At 35.8% G+C, this 18,071-nt stretch overlaps 1 pseudogene across 1 annotated transcript; it reads right to left on the bottom strand.

The window, feature by feature from the left end:
• Positions 1–7,607: 7,607 nt before the first annotated feature.
• On the bottom strand, positions 7,608–8,102 carry LOC311626024 (large ribosomal subunit protein uL22-like; annotated as a pseudogene). The gene has a single exon. The product of its transcript is annotated as a large ribosomal subunit protein uL22-like (transcript).
• Between the last annotated feature and the right edge of the window lie 9,969 nt (positions 8,103–18,071).

The raw sequence follows: 18,071 nt of genomic DNA, 5'->3' as shown, positions 1-18,071 counted from the left end.
TATGAAATGGTCATTGAAGAACATGCTTGCCCTGTTCCACCTTTAAACACTGATCCTGCCTCTTACCTCTAGAGTTTTGTAGATCCAAGAACTATTTTGTCTTAATACTTATAAATAGTTTAGTTTTTTATAATACAACTTCCTCTCCAAAAGATTGATTCCAGCCAAAACTGGTTTGGTTCAGTGGGTATAGCATCGGCCTGCAGACTGTAAGGTCCCAGGTTCGATTCCAGTCAAAGGCATGTACCTTGGTTGCGGGCACATCCCTAGTAGGGGGTGTGTGGAGGCAGCTGATCGATATTTCTCTCTCATCGATGTTTCTGACTCTCTATCCCTCTCCCTTCCTCTCTGTAAAAAATCAATAAAATATATATATATTAAAAAAGATTGATTCCAGTTAGCTCTGCGTGCCATTTGACACATTCATAATTCTTTCAAAACATGCTTCTCTTTCCAGCTCTTCTCCCACTCTTTCATTAAAATTTTAGCTCCATGAGATCAACAACTCTGAATTTGCTATTAACATTTGCCATAATACCAAGCTCAGTGCCAGGGGTACAGTAGGAACCAGTAAATAGTTGCTAAATGAATAATTAAAAGAGCCTTACCTAAGCTTTTCATGACAATTCTTTCACACTCGACTTCCCTTAACTATTTCACTATCCTATCCTCTCTGTAAAAATGCTATAACCTGCTGGCCCAAGTCTAAGTGACCTCTAATTCTAATATTCTATTTCCTTCTTTGTAAATTCTCACTTTCCTCCCTCTACTACCTTTTGGACCCTGAGAAGGTGCTGAATACTAAATAATATTCTTCAGCAGTTTCCCTTAAAACGGTATTAGCCTTTTCTAATTCTAGAGCACTGGTTTTCAACATTGGCTGTTCATTAGAATCAGCTGGAGAGCTTTTGAAACTCAGCACACTGACCACACAGCAAACTTGAGGGTAGAGCCCAGGAATCAGCATTGTGTATAGTTCCCTGGTTATTTCAGGATTGAACATCACTGCTCCAGAGTGAGCATTCTCTTTATCTCCTTCTTTCCTCCAGAAATCCGCGCACTAATACTGATTGCTCAACCTATGGACCTACCATCACTCGAAACAGCAAATCAACAAGTATTGAATTCCGTAAGTACTCACATCTGTGACTAATTTTACTTCCTCCTCACTTTTTCTCCTTCCCAGCTGCATCTTTACTGTCAACATTAAATTTTTATTTTAACAATGGCATTTGAAATTTCTTTTAGATTTGATTCCATGGCTTCTCTGCTCAATCCTAGAATTTTCCCATCCAGCATAATGTGTTCATTCTCTCTTGCTTTCACTTATTCTCACCAATCTATCTTTGTTTTAATAAAAAAGGGATATATAGAATTTTAGTAACTCAGCTTGCCTTTGTTGTGTGGCCTGTCCTTCCGTCTGCCTTGACTATTGTTTAGTGTGTGTGTGTGTGTGTGTGTGTGTATGTGTGTGTGTGTTTAGTGCCATTTCTGATTGTCATATTCCCCTGCAGATATCTTTCTAAATAGGAGACTCAGGAAGGACTCACTAATTGATACTGTCTCAATGTCTAAAAATTTTTCATAAAAATGTGGATCACTATTCCATATACATTGTTATGGGACTTGTGGTTAACAAATAGGGTGCATTTTAACACATAATTTAAAAAATGATATTTGAAAATCCATAATTTTAAAGTGTACACATAAACACAAAAATATAAGGTGTATAAGATGAAGAACAGAAACATCTTTGACACCCCATCAACCTTTCTTAATATATCAAATGGTATAAGTAGAATATGAAACTCTCATAGGACCTGAAGCTCCGGCTGCAATGTGGTGTTCTATTCAGCTGGCACTTTAATTTCCTCTGTAGATTCCATCATACTCTAAACTGGACAGAACAAGCTGTAGGACACCTACCTGATTCTGGAAATGTTTCTGGTCCAGAGTATAGTTTGTGTCCAGTCACAGGTACACGCAGTAGTTGTCAACCTGGACCAAGCTAGAGGTAAGAAGTTAGCAGCAGAAGCAGCTATGATCAGACAGAAAAGGAATATTCGCTAACCTCCTCAAAAAGTGCTTGTTGATTTCCTAAACTTCCCTGGCAAGGCAATGGAATTAAGAGGATCAAGGACAAATGAAGAAGGTAATTATACTAAACAGTGGTAGTGCTATTAAAAAATTAGAATGTACATTGAGTAAAACATGACATAAAAGAGTGCTTGATTAGATCCCCGTTGGGAGCCAGAAAATAGAAATAATAGAAATAAACTGAATATATGCAAAAATGTTGCTACAGTTAATTGACAAAAAAAAAAAATGTTGCCTGGTTTGAAAGTAGTGAGCTTCCTTTCCATCTCCACATCTGGTCACACCTTACAGAGATGCTGGAAACTTCTTCACCTAGAGATGAAGACAACCAAGATCTCATTGAGTTCTTATTCCCCTACTCCTCTTTCTGAACCCCAGAGTTTAGGCTAGAGAGTTAAAAATAGAATCAGGTAGGTAGATAAAGATATTATGCATATAAATGAGAGCCAGAGGGAGAGAGAGATGACAGTCTGCTTAATACAGATTTGGAAATTTTAAAAGGAAATTTTGCTATTAGTGAAATCGATGTAGTCAAATGGAATGACTTCACTCATAAATTATTTCCACATATACTATCTTAAAATAACTTGAAGACTTTCTCATGATTGAGACCAATGGCTATCCATTTAACTCATACAAATACCTTAGACATTTTTTTTTTTTGCAATTCTGTGATAAGCTGTATTTAGAGAAACCCAATTAGCTCCATAGACTCCTTTCATTTCAGTACCTTTCATCATTTTATTATTCTAATGACTTTTCTAAATGTCCTCCTCAGGCTATTTCCCACTGCACTGTTTTATACTCTGGGATCCACATTTTATAGGCCTCCCAAAACTGTCTCATCATACTATATGCACTAGTAATACCTTTGATTATGTTTTAAACACCTTAATCTACTCTATAGTATTGCATCTGTCATGTTAGCAGAATCTAATCAGAAAGCATGAATCCCATAACATTCCATAACACCAATGAAGAAGGGGTTAATGATTTTCAGCTGCATTTCTTTCTGGTGAATATGCCACAGATGAATATTTTCCAAAATGAATATGAATGATTTAAATGAGTGCTCCTTAAGTGTCACTGTGTATTAGTCATGCAAGGATCATTAAGGAGTATGAGAGGTAGACTTGCACATTTCATCCAAGACATAGATTCTCATCGTAGACTATTCATATCAGAGTTTTTAGGTGAGACACTGCTGGTAATGATTATTAGTGTAACTAAAATATTAAGTGGTTCATTTTATTCCATATGCATTTCCAAATTATTCAGAAAAAGAGAGGGTGTTTCTGCATGCATTCTAGGGGGTGGCAAAGAATACAGGGTAAATAAAATGATAAAAATTCCAAAATCAATTGATGAAATGGAAATTATCTTCTATTAAAGTTTAACAATATCTTACATTGAGACTGGTAGGAGAGGTCGGGTTACAGAATGTGCTGGTTCCACATGCTGGATAAAAAATCGGGAGGGATATCCTGGCTATGGAGACCCCCTCTGAGGAACAAGGGGTCTCAGCCTCACACCAGGCCCCCGGCCAGGGGTTCAAGTGCCAGGAAGATAAGTCCTCATAACTTCTAGCTATAAAAGCCAGTGGGGATTGTGACTGAATGAGACAGAGGTCTGCTGCAGTCTCAGGCGGTCCTTCTTAAAGTGCTCCCACACAGACTTACTCAGACTCACTCCCTCTGAGCTCCAGCACTGGAACAGTATCTCAAAAGATACAGAGGACATACGAAGAGGAACTGAAATTTCTGGCATCATGGCAAGAGCTGGAGAGGCTTTATGCCAGATAAAAGGCAGAGGACATTGTTCCTGTTCTAAGTCATCCCTGCCCATTACAGAGCCAGCAGGAGGCACCATATCTTCCTCTATCAACCTGGTTCACACTGTTTGTCCCACCCCAGCCATTCCTTATGATCCTGCCCCACCAACTTGCTGTTTTCAGTATCTTTTCTATGTGAATGACCTGTCTTGGCTCATGCTCTCAAAAAAGCAGCATATTTGGCTTTAGCATGACCTGTACCTCTTGCTAAGTGGTCCCAATTCTGGCGCTAATGGCAACTGGCCTTGGTTTATAGGTTGGCCTTACCTGGGCACCTCTAAGCCCAGCACAAGTAGCAGCCATCTGCAGATCCCAGCCATTAAGCCAGGAGACCCTCAGAAGAACACAAGCAGCAGCTTACCTTGGCCTGCACCTCCTGGAAGACTCCAGAGCTAGCACACCTAGTGGGCAGCTTCAGACCACAGTGAAGTACAACCCAACCATATCCACAAGTGACATACTCAAGAGGCATACTCAGCAGACACCAGAGCCCTGTTGAAGTAAGTCCTGCTCCATGTGGTAGGCCGCACCAAACCCACATGGTGGTTGCAGCCAGTCCTTGCATGCAAATAGGCCTGGGGATAAATGTCTTCCACTGCTGTGCCAACATCAATCAAGGCTCAAATACAACAGGAGGGTATACACAGCCTACACTGGGGAGTGGGGGTGAGGGAGTGAGCATATCTGGAATGCCCAGCTTGAGTGAATGAGGAGGCTGTGCCACTGAACCCTACAGGACACCTACCACATTAGGCCACTCTACCAAATATGGAAGATGTAGCACCTCTACCTAATACTTAGAGACAAACACAGGGAGGCTGCCAAAATGAGGAAACAAACAAACATGTCCTAAATGAAAGAACAGAACAAAACCCCAGAAAAAAGAACTAAAATAAAAGAGACAAGCAATCTACTAGATGCACAGTTCAAAACACTAATTATAGTGGTACTCAGTAAACTTAGGGGAGGAGTAGATGAACTTAAAAAGAACTTCAACAACATATGAAAACCATAAAAAAGAACAAGTCAAAAATTAAGGATACTCTAACTGAAATGAAGAACAATTTACAGGACATCAACAGTAGAGTAGATGAAGCTAAGAATCAAATCAGTAATTTGGTATATAAGGAAACAAAAAAACACCCAATCAGAACAGCAAAAAGAAAAAAGAATTTAAAAAATGAGGATAATATAAGAAGTCTCTGGGACAACTTCAAGTATACCAACATTGGCATCATGGTGGTGATGGAAGAAGAGAGACTGCAAAAAATTGAAAATCCATTTTTAAAAATTATGATAGAAAACTTCCCTAATCTGGTTAAGGAAATAGATGTATAAATCCAGGAAATCGGAGTCCCAAAAAAGATGAACGCCAAGAAGCCCACACCAAGAACATCATAATTAAAATGCAGAGGTTTAAAGATGAAGAATCTTAAAGATAGCAAGAGAGAAGCAGTTAGTTACCTACAAGGGAGCTCCAATAAAACTGTCAGCTGACTTATCAACAGAAGCTTTGCAGGTAAGAAATATTCAAAATGATGTTTTCAAAAGCAAGGAATTACAACCAAGTTACCCAACCCGCAAATTTATCATTTAGAATCAAAGAACATATAAAGTGCTTCTTTGACAAGAAAAAGCTAGGGAGTTCATCACCACCAAACCAGTATTACATGAAATGTTAAAGGGTTTGATTTAATAAGAAACAGAAAAAAAGATAAAAAAAAATATGAATAATAATATGGCACAACAATTGAGTCTAAAAAAACATAAACAAACAAGCAGAACAGGAACAGACTCAGAGATACAGTGAATATTATGACATTTGCCAGATGAGAAAAAGGTTGAGGATTGGGTGAAAAAGGTGAAGAGATTATTAAGAAGTACAAATTGGTAGTAACAGAATAGTCATGGGGATGCAAAGTACAGCATAGGGAATACAATTAATAAATATTCTAATAACTACGTGTGGTATCAGATGAGTATGAAACTTATCCTGATGATCACTTAGTAATTTATATAATGTCTAATCATTGGGGTGTATAAATGAAACTAATATATGACAATTACCATTGAAAATTTTAAAAAATGATTTAAAATTTTAAAACAATATTGAACACACCTATTTACAAGCAGAAAGTGCATTCCTGCCAAGAACCACCCTTATTCTTTAGGGAAACATAAATCCTTGAGTGTCTTGAATGCTTAAATGGCAGCAGATAACTGTAGGTTTTTCTTTCTTTTGATACTTATGTCAGATAGCAAATACTGGTTTATGAGTATATAAGTATAGTTAACCCTGAGAAGACATCCAATGCCTTCTCAAATATTTATTTGATAAATGGGAAACACTTCACAATCTCTTTCAAATATGCTGGATAATGGGTCATTTTAGGTTTTGTTGGTATATCAATTGCTTAAAAGTGTTTTGAGATTAATCACATAGAGATCTGAGCAACGTTCTGGCTGCAGGAAGGTGGGGCAGGTCTGGACCAGTGATTTGAGTAAAAGCCCTAAAAGCTTTTCTAAGAAATAATACTTTTTCTCAATATCAAGACTCACATAGCCATTTCCTTTGACTCTGAGCAAATCATTGAACTTCATTTTTTTCTTTTTTCTTTTTTTATCCATAGAGTGAGAAGCTACTACCTCATGGGGATGGCAAGGCTGCTAATGGCATTTAATAAGGTTCTTTGAAAAAGCTAATACAATTTGCTTGAAATATAATACAGCAATTTGAATTTAAAGAATTTCTTTTTCTCCGGAGTAATTCCAGTTTCTGACTACTCTTTGCCAGTGTAGTAAATTATTCTGTAACTAGGCAAAACTAGCCAGCAAAAGGTGAAAAGTTGCTATTAGCATCTTAATGCTGCACAAAAAGAAACCCAAGCTATTGCTACAAAATAGCAAATTCTGGTTAAGATACATGCAATGTAGCAAATAAATGTGATATTAAGCCTCATTGTTAAATGAGTTCTTCAATTGGGTAGAAATATCTATGTAAGAAAAGAATTCAGTAGTGTCTATTGTAATTACTATTATGTTTTTAGAATCTAAAGCTTTATATTAAAAGCTATAATTACATTTTTAAAAAATTAAATCATATTATAAACAAAAGTGCCTTTTCTCTCAGCAGAATAAAAAATGATTTCCATTTCCTGACAAAAAAAAAAAAATGATTTCTCTGAGTTTTTTCTTTACCTAAATCTGTTCATCTCTCTTTTGTTTATAATCAAGTAAAAAGTCTTCCAAGGCTACTCAAAGATAAAATAAACCAGCCCTACATAGCACAACCTCATTAAATGAGTTAGAGATATAAGTAGCAGGACACACATCCATCATAAATGTACTCAGGCCAACCAGGAGTGGGAAATACAACTTCTCTATCACATCAGACACATTTCCACTAAATAATATGCTCCATTACTATTAAGTCCTATACAAGAGTATAATTGTAAATATAATTATCCTATTAATTAGGATATTAATCCCTAAGGAAATGAAAAGGCAGGTCCAGGAATCCTTAAGAAATCTAAAATACACACATATGCACACACACACGTGCATACACACACATGCATACAAACACACACATACACACAGGTTTGAGATCCATTTTGAACTCTTTGAAGTACTCCTTTTTTTCTGCTTTTACCTTTATTAGACTTACTTTATGCTGAATTTACTCCCAGACTGTAAGATTTCCTTTCTTCTGGGACATCTTTTTCTTCCGTGCAGCTCCTCTTCTGGTTTGGGAACAATCAGATCCTTTCCGGTGAGGATCATCTCCATGTGGCAGGGAGAGCTCATGCGTGGGTGAATCCGCCCATGAGCTCTGTGGGTTTTATGCCGCATCATCTGAGTCTGCTCAGTGACCAGAGAGTCTACGTCTAAAGCCTTAAGTTCAACATTGCTCTCTGCATTTTTAAGCCTGGGCAGCAAACATTCAGCACTCTTTTTGCACCGACCCTGTGTCCAGCCCCACTGCTTCACCTGGGCTCATCTACCGCCGCCACCATTATAAAGATGGAATGGCACACACTGCTTCTTTAGGGTGACATCCCTCAGATACTTGGTGGCTTTTCCAATATGCATACCCTTGAGGGGCCTGGGCAGTTTCAGGAGGGTTCTTAAACTGAACAGGAAGATTTGAGCCTCTTGATTTGCATGATTTTAAGGGGTTTATAAGCCCTGTAAACAGCGAACCATTTTTCAGAGGTCACCTGTGACCGCTTTGTGGAGTACTCTTTCCTGGGCTCTCCAGTGAGAACTGTTCTCATTGCAGCCTTCCACGTTCCTTATTTTACCTCTTTGGTTCTTGTTCTTGCTCTGTTGCGGCTCTGAAAACATGCCCTTGTACTTATTTGCTTGCAATGTCTAACCCCACTATTAGACACTGAGAGCAGGCTGCATTTAATTCCTTTTTGAGTTCCCAGGGCTTTGCTCAGTTTTCGGTAGGTAGTGGGTTCTCAATCAATGTTTACAAAACACATGAATGAATCGGGACTGGGCTGGGTAAAAAGTCACAGAACACATGAATGAATCGGGACTGGGCTGGGTAAAACACATGAATGAATCGGGACTGGGCTGGGTAAAAAGTCACAGAAGGGTTGCATAGAAGCAATTTAAAGAATTGAGTTGGGTTTTGAGAGGTAAAGTAGAAATGTTATGGTGATTTAGTTAATTATCAAGTTGTTTAGCTTACCACGTTTTACTTTATTAATTTTAATAGCCTGAAGTTGCACATTAAAATTTATCTATATCTGAATTTAATAATGTAAACAGGAGAAGGAAGGAGGGACATAGAAAGCCAAGTCAGAGAACAGAAGGTGCTGGAGTTTCATCTATATACCTGTAGATAGATTATAATAGTGACTAGTTCACAAGAAATTAAATATAAAAATTATTGTTTCAAAAAATTCATCATCAATTTAGCTATTGATGACTTCAAAGCAAGAAGCTAGAAAAATATAATGTTCAAAAATCACCAGAGAAAAAAATTGGTTGCACTCAAAGTGAACAGAAATCATATAAAAGAATCCTCTTGGATTTAAGGCAAAGAGAAAAAAAAAAATATCATTAACTCTAAAGATATAGAATTATGCTTTTGACACTTTAAAATAAATTTTAAAGTGTTTTATACCACTAGATTCCATAAACAAAAAAGAAGGCTCATAATATATTACATGTGCAGTATGTACATTTCCCTGGAATATCTGCATGGCATGTGCAATGTTTTCCTATTCAGATAAATCAATTTGTTCAGGGAAATTCCACAGTTTCCAGTTAATATTTTCTCCTACATCTTGCTTTAAGTGTTGCCTCAATAATACTTTGTTTTATGAATTTTTACTAATCAAATTATTATTCATATTGAAAATATAACAGTTAATGAAATGCCCATTTGCTACTATAAATTAATGGTTACTAAGTAACATTTAATTTGAAGTCCTAAAATTAAATTACTTACAGAAGGAATATATTTAATTAAAGAAACATTGTAATTGTTATCACTCTAGTTCTCTTGAAAATAGCCAACTCATTTCTATAATCTAAGATTTCCTCCTTTGTTTTATTTTTTATTTATTTTTTATTTTATTTTTTGCCAGGTTCAACTTAAAACTACCATTATTTATACATGAGCCAAACTAAAATGAATTTTCTCTACAATACTCCATAGTGATTAAGGTATGGCAAACAATGCTATTGACCTTGGAAGTAGTACAGAGAGTGCCATAAAACATGTACCTATAACACCTAATCTTACCTGGTGCTAGCATAACTTAGGTTACCTCACCCTGCCCCAGGGAATCTGAGGAGCTTGGTATTATTCTACACCCAAGATGCTGATTCTTAGGCTAAAATTCACACTGACTCATGAAAGCTGAGGCTCACAAATGAATCATCTACTATTTATACTACTGGGTGTTTAAAATACAAGTTAGTTGTCTTACAGGTATTGTTCTAAAATAATTCCAATATTGTTTTGGCAAATTAGTATTAGTTCATTTGCATGTCAAATGTGCTAATCCTGTCGAGTTCACCTATTTACTTCATGGAAATGCTAAAACAAACAAACAAACAAAAAAAATACCATGTTACATGTGTACTACCTCAAAATTTATGATCAAATCCCAAACAGGGTGCTGCATCTCCTCCATTTTCCTTGCAGATATATTCTTGGTCCTTCTCTATCATGTTCTGTGCCTAGGAAGCTGACCTGGGTGCCTTGCCTTCTCGATTCTGCTTGAGTTTGACTAATGAGAAGCAGCAGTAGCCAGTCAGATGATGGAAGGGAAGAGACATGAGGGTCCCCTGGTCCTCTGGTCCCCTCTCTGCCACAGCTCCTGCCTGGTCCTTCTCTCCTTCAGCTACAGCTCTCTCAGGATTCTGTCACCACTTTTTCTTCCTGCCACTTGGAATTCATAGATCCCCTACAGTTGTTAGCCTTCTTGATTTACCTGGATTCTGCCCACACATTACAAATAGCCCATTCATTAAATGAGCCTAATTACCAGAGTGAAGTGTGCCATTTGTTTCCTGCCAGGCTCCTAAGTGATACAAGTAATGCAGCAGAATACTATTTTATAAGAAAATAAATATTTTCTCCCTGCTTTCTTCCTGCTAAACTGAGTTACCCACCTTTATATAAGCTTTCCATTTATTAGGTAGGACAGTTCTTCTGAGAAGAACCTGTATTTCTGAAGCATAGGGGAGTATGCATCCTCTTGCTTTGGTGCCGTCAAGCATCAGAGTCCCCTGATTCTTTTAAGTGAGGATAGCGATGTGCATTTAGGAGGCCCTCAGCAAATGGGCATGGGTTTCTGACACTGAAATGTGACCTAAGTAATCTCTGTAAGTCATTATTCTACGATCCTAACCACCTCCGTAATGTAACCTGGGATAAAAATAATTAAATCATTTAGCAATAAATAAATAAATAAATAAATAAATAAATAAATAAATAAATTTATACCAATCAAATAAAAAAGAGTACATAGTAGTTTCAAACTCAAAAGCTTTTCTAGGATCGCTTTTGGGAATTCACAGTGAAACTGAAAAAAACGCAGCTATCTAAAAAAAGACACAACTGTTTTTAATCAAATACAGGTATAGTAACTGCATATGTTTACTAATGGACAGAATTTAGTCTTTACTTCTTTAAGGTGTGAATTCATGTTACATGTTTTTATAAAATTTGTTTTAAGTCTCATTAAAACAGACTTTTCATATCCTGAATTCCCATGCATTACAAACTTTAATATGGCCATCTTGTAATATCACAGTAATTACTATAGATAAATTGGAACAGAAAAATAATTCACAAGTAAGGCAAATAATGTTATTCCACCGCAGATTCAAATAAACGTTGACTTGTTTTTCTTATTTATTGTTCTTACTAAGCCATAAAAACTTATTTGCACAACTTAAAAATAGAAAATTTGTAGAATTGAATCTTGCAGAAATGTATTTAACTTTTCTTTGTAGAAATTGAAGAAGCAGAGCACCCACAGCTTTGACAAATGAAGATTAAGTACTCTATTTGTGTTGGTTAGTTCGCTCTTTCCCAAGCCACAGTGTTACAAAAAGTGAAAAGGGCCCCATTCCAGGTCCAGAGACAAACCCTTTTAAATCCAGAACAAGCTAATCTGCCAGTCAACTACCTTACCTTACTGAGGAAGGCTGTACAAGAAAGGGGCATAGACTATCGGACAATGTTACTGCAGACACTGTAGAAGAATTAAGGACATAAGCCAACTGAGACTATGGAGGAAGCTTTTAACCTGCTCTGTATGTAATCAGAATTTATATGTAATTACTTCACGGCAAAATACTCCTTAGCACTTTGGAAATGTGATGCTCTACTTGTAAAGTATTGTGCCATAAAAAAACAAATATAACAATAAAAATCTTCATAATGATGAACATTGTTCATTTTGGAGTGACTAAAAAAGTAGTTTTCCCCAAAGTAAAATCTAGTTCATACAAATAATAATAATTTCTTACATTAGAAAAAGCTGTAATCATTCAATAACTCAAAATCTCATAATATAAAATTTAAAAGTATATAATTATAACTAACACTAAAGTTTATAAATAGTGATATACAGAAACATTTCAAATGTCACTTTGGAAAAGCATTTATCCTAAGATAAATTAAAAACAAACAAACAAAACTTCTAGTGATCCTGAAAAGCAAAGTGCTTGGTTGTTTTTCTTTTAGATATTCAGGACAGTCAGTGAAAAAGTTTCATGCTGACATTTTAAAATAATATTTTTTAAATTAGGGTTTTAAATTTTAAAATACAGAAAAATATACAAAAGAAAATAAAAATCACCAATAATCAACCAACCAAAGATAACCACTGTTTACATCCTGGTACTGATTATGCCATTTAATTCTTATCTTATTATTTAACATCATATCATTAGTATTTTCTCATGAATTGGATGAATCTTAATTTAGCTTTTATAAATAACACCTTAATTTGAACACCTTTTTTAATTAAAGCTTTGTCCACACTTTGAAAATCTCTTTAGGATTGAGTTGCAATACTAAGAGAAGGAAAATTAACATTTAAAAAAATACTTATAGATGGTGGTCAATGTTTTCAGCTTAACAATAACCCACAACCTTCGGACCAACTAGATGGTGGTCAATGTTTTCAAAAGAAATACCCACTGTTGATTAAAAGTTGTGTTTTTCTAAGGATTTTAAGGGGGGGAAAAGAAAATATACACAAAATGCTAAACCCCATCATAAGAATGTTTATAGGATAATTAGGACAGTAACTAAAAAGCACTTATATTTGAAAATTATTCCTGAATTACATATTGGTTTCTCTTGACAAAGAAAAATTGCACTGGAAGGAGTAAAACAGGCAAGGAAGACTTCATTTAAAACTAATGTATTATGGGTGAGACATGGAATTCAACTCCCATGAAACAAAGGGCATGAGAGTTTTAAGTGTTGGGTTTAGCTGGTTAAGCAAAGTCCTGAAGAATATCAGAGGTGATTAGGCCATCTGTGTTTGTACTTGGTACTTACAGAAGTTAGACTCCTACCTTACACAGAGATTGAGATGTAGGGCACTGTCTTTTTTAAAATGTATTTTTTTAAAATTAAATATGTTGGGCCGACATTTGGTTAACAAGATTATATAGGTTGTCAAGTGTACAATTCTGTGAAATAATATCTATATATTTGCATTGTGTACCCAACATCCAAAGTCAGATCTTCGCCGAAACCGGTTTGGCTCAGTGGTAGAGCATCAGTCTGTGGACTGAAAGGTCCCAGGTTCGATTCCGGTCAAAGGCATGTACCTTGGTTGTGGGCACATCCCCGGTAGGGGGTGTGCAAGAGGCAGCTGGTCGATGTTTCTCTCTCGTCAACATTTCTAGCTCTCTATCACTCTCTCCTACTCTCTGTAAAAAATCAATAAAATATATTTAAAAAAAAAAGTCAGATCTTTTTTTCATTCTTTATTATTTCATTTCAGAGGAATGCCTTACAATCCCTTGAGACAGGCAATCCTGAGTTGTAGATGATGTACATTCCAAAGAGACAGGGGAAAAAATTACAAGTTGTCTAAAGTGAGGAGCCTAGAATCAGGAAGAAAGCTGTGTAAAATTTAGCCAAGTTGCCAAAACCGGTTTGGCTCAGTGGATAGAGCATCGGCCTGTGGACTGAAAGGTCCCAGGTTCCATTCTGGTTAAGGGCATGTATGTCACTCTCTCTTCCTCTCTGTAAAAAAAACAATAAAACACATTTTTAAAAAAATTTTAGCCAAGTTAAGGGGAACTTTAAGCCATCTTGGTAACTATCACCAAGTGAAAACATTGCCTTCTTGTTCTAAATCAGAGGTTCCCAAACTTGTTTGTGCTGTAGACCCCTTGCCATGTTTTTCGGTTTTGGGTAGACCCCCTACTTACCTGATATTGATTTTTTTGTAAATTTCTAACTGTAGTGAAGTTTAGTGTTAAAATTTAATAAAAAATAATGTACCTACTTTTCTCCGGCATTCTCAAACAAAATAACACTGATTCACTATAATTTGTATGATAAACTACCAGTTTATATTTTTTTAAATATTTTCTCAGCACTTTCCTATTCAAGATTCAGGAAACGAATGAACGTATTTTTCTCACATTCATATTTATAGAGTGACGAATTGAACAAGTCGGTGCAAGTTCGCAAAGCTTTGAGACAAAAATTGGCAAGAATGTTTACTGCGCGTATGCTTGTAACAAGATGATACTGGTATATCATCATGTGCAGGTTTTTATCCTACAACTTACACAATTTTATAAACATATATAATAAATTTTTTACTTCATAGGTACTTTTATAAATAATTTATATGTTTTTATATTATAAGATAATATGATGTAAGTAAATAGGTACTATCAGTGTATGTTGAGATCCACTATCGTGGACCCCCATTTTCATTTCATGGACCCCCAAATTTTTTTTTCACTGACGTAGACCCCTTGCAGGTTGTCATAGATTCCTGGGGGTCGATATAGACCACTTTGGGAATCACTGTTCTAAATAGTAGCTGATTTTATGGACATACCTTCCCCAAAAGAAATTATCTAAGTAACAACTGTTATTTCCTATTAGTAATTTCTATGAATAATAATGAAAAGGGGCAACCAATAGCTGTTGTTGACTGAATCTTTCTAAAGAGATGTAAATGGCCAAAACCGGTTTGGCTCAGTGGCAGGGTGTCTGCCTATGGACTGAAAGGTCCCAGGTTCGATTCCGGTCAAGGGCATGTACCTTGGTTGCGGGCACATCCCCAGTAGGGGGTGTGCAAGAGGCAGCTGATCAATGATTCTCTCTCATCGATGTTTCTAACTCTCTATTCCTCTCTCTTCCTATCTGTAAAAAATCAATAAAATATATTTAAAAAAAATAAATAAAATAAATAAAAATAAAGAGGTGTAAATGCTCCCAGATACCAAGGACTTAATCCATTTTCCCTGGTGATCTCAAAGGTCTCAGCTACATGAAGTAAAATCCTACAGACCACCACTGGTCTATGATGAGAGAGAAATAACCTGTTAGTGTGACATGCTCTAAGGATTTGGAGGGAGGGCCGTTACTCAGTTATAACCTCCTCACAACCCAACTAACTCAGCCTGGAAGTTTTAGCATGAACTCCAAAGGTAAGCAAAAGAACAAAGCCAAACACCCTCTAACCTTCAAGACAAGTTTCCAGTAAAATTTTCAACTACAAGGACCACAACTTATTTCTAAATTTAATTATTTAACCTAATAGTATTCAGAAAAAAAATTTTTTTGGGGGGGGGAGGGGGAGAAGAATGTTTATTTTCAAGATCTTGGAATTAGCCATACCTCATAGAATAGATCTTTATCATGAGCAGATCTTCCCAGTTACTAAAACACAGAAATTGTTGTGTATAGGAATAAATTGTTTTTTGGGAGGAAGGAAGAAGATACCAAATTCAATTTTTATATTTAAAGCCAATATATCAGTATATTACTTAAAGTTCCTCTACTATTTAAGGATCCATACTTGTGAAGTAATTTTTTTTTTAAATAAACTTAGTGGTGTCTTCTTATTCTCCTCCATCTTTTCATCCTTCTCCTCCTCCTTCTCCTCCTCCTTCTCCTCCTTCTTCTTTGTAGAAAGGCAAATAATAATTTATTGACCTCAGCAAAACACACTGACAGTGAAATAAGGAAGGTCATAGAAGAAGCACCAGGCAAGTCTAGACTGGGCTGCCCTGGCTCCCTGGGAAGTCAGAGAAAGGGGGGTCTTGGAGACAGGGTCAGAGGGTGAGCCTGGGAGGAGCTGCCACTTCCCATTGCTCCTCTGGCTGCGAGTCTCATGGTGTCCCTTGAATTTAGGAGCCATGTGCCTGTGGGGAGAGGAAATGGTACAGGCATGCTCCTTGGAGGGAGAGTGCCTGAATAGTGACATTTTTTTTTTTTTTTTAGAACAATCAAACTTTAATACTGCTTGAGTTTTCTATAGATTAAATTGTGACTCATGTCCTTTGCAGTCCTTTGACAACATTAGGAACTTTGTCTTAATATCTATCCTTATAATAGTCAATTACCTTTTAAAATGTCCACCTAACCAAATTACCAAAAAATTCATCCATTTTTCCAAGTTTATGACTTTAGATCTATGTAAAATTTTTATATTTTTGTGGAAATTCACCATCAATAAAGCAAAAACATATTACAAAGAATTGGGTAATAGCATATACATCTAGCCTTTCAGAAGTTTGTATCTTTTGTAAAGCCCTTTAATGATTTCTGGTATCTTTTTCAAAGCATACTATGATTTATTATTACAGAATGGCTAATATGAGTTGAACTTGCCCTTTATAAAAAACAACTATTTTTTTAAATATGCCTTTTGCCATTCTATATATATATATAATTGAATTTTTACAAAGAGGAAGGGAGGGGAGAGAGAGTTAGAAACATCGATGAAAGAGAAACATCTATCAGCTGCCTCCTGCACACTCTCTACTGGTTATGTGCCCGCAACCAAGGTACATACCCTTGATGGGAATCAAACCTGGGACCCTTGAGTCCACAGGCCGATGCTCTATCCACTGAGCCAAGCCTGTTAGGGAAACAACTATGTTTTTAATGATATGGGAGTGGTAATACTCTGATAAATCTAAAATTATGCTAATCCGATTAAAGTATTAAATATATGTCAAACTCAAATGAGTTCATCATCTTCTCCCCAGAACCCTTTATTTGGCTATGTCCCTATCCTTCAAAATGTCATTGTCATCATGTCAGCTATCCTACCTTTCAACCTCGATTATTCTACTATCACCCTCTCATGTCCAAGTTCCAAGTCCTGTTAAATCTATACCCAAAATGTCCTGTCCCCAATTCAATCCATATTACTAAAAATGTTCCTCTATTTTAAAAAATACAAAGTGAAACCATAATAAGATACCACTATGGAGCCCCAGAAAGACAAAAAAAAAAAAAAGAAGAAGAAGAAGAAGAAAAAAAAGTACACCAAATGAGTCAATGATGGGAAAAGACCAAAACTCTCATACAATGTTGGTAGGAGGTACATGGATTCAAGTTGTTTGAAAGTCAGTTTGTACTAAAGCTGAAAAGAAAGTGCATAGCTAGCAACTTCACTCCTAAAATATTCCACAAGTGACAGAAAATATTTAAGAAACAAATTATACACATTCAATTTAATTGAGCAGTAAGGGCACTAACCAAGTGATGAAGGAAGCCTGCTGAGTGGATGGCCTTGACTCGAACATGCAGTTACTACACGTCATCCCATGTGCCATGATTTTTGTACACAACATCTCTTCTTAGCTATAACACGATTCATAGAGTTGCAATGAGTATTAAGGAAAACTACAGATTAATTATCTGACTGAGCAAAATGTCATGACACTTTCAAAATGATTCATTAGAAATAAAAGCAGTAAGAATAAGTACTATAACTGAATTCATTTATAACTGAAATCATTTTTTTTGCAGTGGATGTGTTGACAAAAAAAAATTATCCTGGATTAACCCATCACAATAAAGCATATGTTATTTTCTTTCCTGTCACAATTAAGGGAATTGATATGTTTAACATTGTTCAACTTACTTGCAACACAAGTAGTTCAAACAAATGAATAAGTATATTATGATAGTGAAAATTATTTGATGTTGCATTCCAGCCATGAAAGATGCTTCGTGCTTCACATATAAAGTAAAAAAAGGACAAACTGATAGGTTATTTATAGACTCCTGCCTCTGGGGCACCAATTTCTGTACCAGTATATTGGCTCACCTTATTTTATGTTTAAGACTAAATGATAAAAGATATCACAGGAACAATTCTTTTATTCATATGAATAAAATAGAAGGTACACAATCAAAATTATAACAAATACCTATTCTTATTTGGAAAAAAAGCAACTTTTTTATCTACTGAGAATAGAAATAAAGAAATTTGCTTAGAATATAAGATTTAATTTATTACTTTTCTTTGAATATGGCCTTGTGCTGTAAATTATTTAAAAATTTTTCCAACAAAAAAATAGCCACTTTAACTTTATTTATATTTTACCTTAATGTGTAAATGGATTCAGGTGGGACACAAGGAAACTATAACCCCCAAAAATGATA

Source organism: Pipistrellus hanaki, assembly GCF_964339955.1.
Source record: "Pipistrellus hanaki genome assembly, chromosome: 7".
Taxonomy (NCBI): domain Eukaryota; kingdom Metazoa; phylum Chordata; class Mammalia; order Chiroptera; family Vespertilionidae; genus Pipistrellus; species Pipistrellus hanaki.
Note: the sequence above shows the minus strand (reverse complement) of the source record. Positions and strands in the feature narration are given on the sequence as shown.